The following is a 6,000-nucleotide window of genomic DNA, read 5'->3' as shown; positions in this document are numbered from 1 at the left end:
TTGAGGCATAGAGTTGATTTGAGGGCGGCGGCACTTCCTTCCGGTGTGAGGCCACGCCCGCGAGATTTAACCGCGAATCTATTGTAGTCCTCTTACGTTACATCCGGGTCCCTTGGTCCCATCCGCTTCTAATGCAAAATAGCTACATAATTATGAACGCGTGAATCTTTTTTTATTTTTACAAGAACGTTATTTGTCAGAAAGGAAGCCATTGAGGGTTAAAATGGGTCTTAATGCTTCCAACTCATATAACTGTCACCAACAACACTTTTAATGATATTACATGAAGCAGACAGCCCTGTGATGAAACCTTTAGCATTACACTGTGGTTAATAGGTTTTTATTCACAATGGAATGTTATTGTACTCTTAATATATCATGGTGTAGCACAGCACATTAGATTCATATTTCAATCGATCTGGGATGTTAAAATTGTGCAAAACTCTGTTCAATGAATGGCCTCTTCTGCTACATTAAACATTACTAAACATTAAACGTTACTTATACCTGTTATTGAGACTCCTATAGAGCATGTTGACATGGATAGCTTGGTTAGTAGTATCTCTGTTAGTTAATGCAGTTTGATTGATTAAATTAATAGCCTATTTTATTAGACAAAAATGTAGAACAGTAGTGTCATAGAGTGGAAAATGCCATTTGGTTTAATGTCACAGAATGCAGTGCCACGTAGAGCAGCATGATAAATGGTTAACTTTATAGTGTGTTCAAAAATGGCAGATCTGCAAGTTCAGTGTCTTGAATGAGATGTGCTGTGAGTTTGCATATCTGCTATTGTCCAGCATAGGACCGTTGCACAGTGAAGTATAAACAAGGCTTTAGGATTTATAAGTCGTTTTTAGAATATAATAGAATATTCACTCCAGTGAATAGCATTTATCCATTTAGATAACTTTTTGATGTTATTTAATTACTTATTTTTACACAGAAACATAATGTGTGTCTTTACAATAACTGTAATGTAATAATAATACTAATAATGTAATGTAATAATTATTAATTAAATAACCTTATTTTATTCTGAAGGCAACCGGATGTCTTAAATTAGCTAGCTCTCAGACAGGAAGTTCTAAATTAGCTCAAAAGACGGAGCCGGTCCCCAGCATGTAGAAACTGCCGGATGCTGTTGAGCAATGTGACCATACCATTAACAACCTATAGAACAACCTATATACACATACAACACATACAACCTATAGTTAAATTTAGAATTGATTTTAAGATTTTATTATTTGTTTTTAAAACCCTAAACGGTTTGGCCCCCCTGTATCTATCGGTATTCGGTACTCATGGACCCTTACACCCCAGCCAGGGCCCTGAGGTCAGCTGACCAGCGGCTCCTGACTGTTACAGGTCCAGAGGTGACCATGCCTTTTCAGTGGCCGGCCCCAAACTCTGGAACTGTCTGCCCCTACATATCAAGTCTGCCCGCTCCTTAGAGGCCTTTAAGTCTTTACTTAAACCCCATCTCTTCTCCCTGGCTTTCAATGTTTGACCTAATTAACCTGTGTACTATTTGTGTTGCTTGGATTTTGTTTTACTATGCTACTTGTGTTATTGTATGTTTGCCTCATGATCATGTACAGCACTTTGGTTGACCTTCTGGTCTTTGTAAATGTGCTCTAGAAATAAAGTTTTATTTGATTTGATAGAAGGCAAAAAATTCCAAATTTCATCATGCTTTATGTAGCATGTGACATGTCAAACTAGGGGGTTTTCATGATGCTTAATCCATTCCAAGCATTAGTTTTGCACAAAAAAACACTCATTGGGCTATAAACAGCTATAGCTACTTCCGGTAGCTACTCTTTGTAGAGGGTTGTAGAAATTGGAAGTGATAAGATTTGTCTGTTTTCCAGGCTAGTAGTGTACATAGTCTATAGGCCTATGCAAAGTAAATTATACATGGGCTTTTTTTTTTACATTTATTATAATTTATTTACAATTTCCAAGTCCCCCCTATTTTTGATGGGTATATAATATGTGCCCCTCCTATAAACAGCTAGCCTATAGTGTAGAACTGCAGATTCTGTCTGAACACAAACATTAAATGTGTCTGCATGAGCAAATCGGCATATGTATGTCAGTGGAAACCCTTGGCCAATAAGGGACCACCATTCTTGATGATGATGTATACAATGAGAGCGCCCTTCACTTCACACGGGTGTGATATTTTGGTTTTATTTAGGGAAGGTCAAGTGCAGTTCGATTGGGGACTATGATGGAAACTAGCATTCTTGCTAAATCCGGTGTATTTACCATAGACTGTAAAAAATATGGACAAAGCGTTCGCCGGGTCTAACATGGACGTAAAATGAAGCCTGTTATTCCTGCACTGTAAGTCGCCATCTTTCTAGATCCGTTTGGTACCAGCTGGCCATTGGCTGGCTCCGTTTTGGACCAGCTGGCCATTGGCTGCCCAGACAACGAGGCGGGACTTCCCCCTTCTTCTCTGTTGGTTTTTATTTTGACTCGAGTGGGAGGGGAATCCCGATCATAGACTGTAACGGTAGCCACGCCCCTCAGAACATACACGATGTTTTTTTTTCTTTATGGTCATTTTTTTAATTAATGGGACCATAATTTTCCAAAAAGAATATTATGACATTAGAAATGAGACTTTAAACTAGTGACTGGAAGAAGAAAGTATTCATGACCATGTTTATTAAGGTAATACAGTCTAGGTGAAGTTGGGCCAAAATACATGGGCCTCTATGGAGCTATGGGGCTTTTTGGGTCCAGTCCAGCGCCACAACAGGCTATTATATGAACTACCGATTTCAAATGAGGCTTCACGAAATATCTGGCTGACTGCCCCCCTGGTATTTACACGGCATTGATTGTGTTGTGCTCATTAATATGCGCTCTCTCCCTAATAAACATATAAATAAACATGCAGTCAGTCTGCTTCTTGCAGTGAGGATTTTCACCGGGAGGGCTTAATGCTTGTGGAGGGTATTCATTTGAGATTAGAGTGAGGACGAAACCGATCATGCTATTCATCTGAGATCACCTCCCCAGTTCACCTACGGAAACAAATTAAGCGAACAAGGTGCCCTGGCCCTGTAGCTGTAGAACAGGAGACTAGTGCAGCAACAGATATCGATCTCCCCAGTCCTCACCTGGCTTCCCTCCTGACCAAGGCCAAAAAGTACATCAGCATATGTAAACGTGAATATGATCTTGGTATGGTATAACATTATTTTCTTCAGTAGCTGCCACATTACTTTATGTAAACAACTTCACAGTAAAGAAAGCTGGGTCCCAACGTCCATAAGAGCTTTATACAGATGCACCACCGCACCAAGAGCAGGTACGTGCTCTTGGTGCGTCTGTAGAAAAAAAAAAAACACACACACACACACACACACACACACACACACACACACACACACACACACACACACAGAGAGACAAACCTCCTTCCTCTTCTGTCCTTTCCTTGCACGGTTCCTACCTAAAATAGAAGATCCTGTGAGGGATCCGCAAGGTTCCCAGACCAGTTTGAATCTCCCGGGCTCCCCAGAGTCAGTGTCGAAGTGCGCAGGTTGGTGCCTTGCATGGTTAACTCCGCCATCTGTGTATGAATGTAAATGTAAAGCGCTTTGGATAAATGCATCATTGCATTTACCATTTACTTTCTCAGACACAAGGCACCGACCTGTGCACTTCGACACTGACTCTGGCAGAGCCCGGGAGATTCAAACTGGTCTGGGAACCTTGCGGTTCCCATCCGGCCGCTCTAGCGGCCACTCTATCCACTCTACCCCTGAGTCATTGTCGCCCCGTAGTAAAGGCGCTGTTGTGCCTTCTTCACCACCCGCTCTGTCTGCACATCCCAGGTGAGGTCCTCAGTGAAATTTTAACTCTCTGATCCTCTTCAGTTCAGGGCCCCCCGACCTGGATGGAAGAATGCTCTCTAGGAGGCCTCCTTCTCAGCTGTCTGAGTTGATACGGGGGTTATTACCTATATCATTTGACACTAGTTGTCTTCTTTGTCTATATTATGTGTATAATCCATGACAAGCCCTCTGTCATGTGCACACCAAGGTAGGCCTGACTTGACACCACTCAGTCAGTACATAAGCTTTGATTCCATTGCACAAGGGTGTTGCTTGCCAAAAAGGCAACGTGTTGGCTTGTAGTCGTAGATCAGTTATTTTCACCAAGCGTCATACAACTATATGCACCTCTAAACTGGTTTGCCATTTTGTTAACCATCTATATTCTACACCTAACGCCTCTCCAACTTTACATCCCTGGTCACTATAAAAGGCCTACCTAGAAGAGGTGACCACCGAAAACTACAACATGAAATCATGCCGCGGTGGCCACCACTCACACAGTCCAGTTTTTGGTGAAGAGATGACCACCGAAACAGTGGTTAGTAAAAACAGAGAGATGTGTTGTGTGAGCGGTGACCACCGTCCACCGCGGTGTGACGTCATGTTGCAGTTTTCGGTGGACACCTCTTCACCGAAAACTGGACTATGAATAGGCCCAATAGGCCCAATTTACTAACCACCGTATTGGTGGTCACCTCTTCACCGAAAACTGGACTATGAATAATAGGCGGCTAGGCCTTAAGTCTCCTCCAGAGTCCTCCTAACCTCCAACATTCTCCACACTCCAGTCCAGTTGGTGGCATTATTGCACCAATAAACTGGTTTTCCAACTGCTGACAAATGCAGAAGAGAACGAAAGGCCTCCCACCTCTCGTGTAATCTCGCGTTGGTCAGGCAGCTAGGTTACCTCAGAGCCATAGAGTAAGACCAGAGTTACGACAACTCCGTTCACTTCATGGGGCCAGTCCAAGGCGGCTCTTCTACACAGACTTCTATTGGCCGAATAGTGACACCGGAAGCTTACAGAATGCACTGGAGTCTATGGGGCTCGCGCGAGTACATGAACCACGTGACCGGGCTGTTTTCTGACCCCCTCAATGTCGCAACTCTGTCTATACAATACTCGGGTTACCGTCTCTGGTCGGTCTGGTTAGTGGTAGTTGTTCAACCGGCTCTCTCTATCACTCAGTAACGTATCGCGGTGACAAGTAACAAGTCCTCCTCCTGGCTGACCTCCTCCCTCCTCGTCACCGTCTTCATCCGTACACTGTACAGTGTACAGAGTACAGTACAGACAGAGACAGTTGTTTACCTCCCCGGTCAGTTGGTTAACATTGGGAATTCTAGCCGCCGGGCCCGACGGACACGGTTGTGTGTGTGTGGATTGGAACAATAAGCTTTATGTAAATCACTGAGGAAGAAGCGGCTAACGGGCGTTAGCCAGCTAGCTTCCACCTGTTCTTAGCTTCAACGGCACCGCCACCGCGGAGGAGCTTATTAACGTTAATAACGGACTGTTGGCTAATATCGGCTAACGCTGAACACGACCACACAACGAGGTAAGATTATAGATTCACAATTACATCCCCCGTCTGTTTGTTTCTTATAGGATGTGGTGTGTGGTTTTCGTGGTTGTGGTGGTTGGTTGTGTTGTTCTCACTGTCTCACACAACCTTCCGATTGCATCTGCGGCAGGCTTTGTTACGTCCATTAATCACCACTGTATTCAGAGATTAGTAAAGCTCATTATATATACACGATGTTGTCTATCACAATGACTCGTTCGTAGATGTTAGATGTCCCTGTGCTTTTTGTGTAACCGTGTATAGTTGTTGTCAAAACGCGACGTTCGTGAACCAGGGACATTCATGCTTATTTATGCATGTCACACACTCCCCGGCGACAGAGCAGAGGCTCTAAAAGGCGACATGGAACTGGCTGTGTGATTTACATAAAGGGAAAATACTCAATAATAATAATAGTTAAGATAACGTTATTGAGATTGTACAAATGAAACTACCGCAGTGTTTCGGTGTAGCGGTTCCGTCAGATTGTACAAATGGACCCTCGGGTCCATTTGGTACCATTTTGTACACTCAGTTACACATCTGCACGGGTGCATTTGGTTCCATTTTTA

At 43.3% G+C, this 6,000-nt stretch overlaps 1 protein-coding gene across 2 annotated transcripts in view; it reads left to right on the top strand.

Moving 5' to 3' along the window:
• Positions 1–5,061: 5,061 nt before the first annotated feature.
• The window catches only part of LOC310865130 (CSC1-like protein 2), a 37,965-nt gene continuing 37,026 nt past the window's right edge, over positions 5,062–6,000 (top strand). For both annotated transcript variants that reach the window (XM_083774137.1, XM_083774136.1), the window contains exon 1: positions 5,062–5,422. The gene's annotated coding sequence lies outside the window, so the exon portion shown is untranslated. The remainder of the gene's footprint in view (positions 5,423–6,000) is intronic.

Source organism: Protomyctophum parallelum (assembly GCF_964188405.1).
Source record: "Protomyctophum parallelum genome assembly, chromosome: 10".
Lineage (NCBI taxonomy): Eukaryota > Metazoa > Chordata > Actinopteri > Myctophiformes > Myctophidae > Protomyctophum > Protomyctophum parallelum.
Note: the sequence above shows the minus strand (reverse complement) of the source record. Positions and strands in the feature narration are given on the sequence as shown.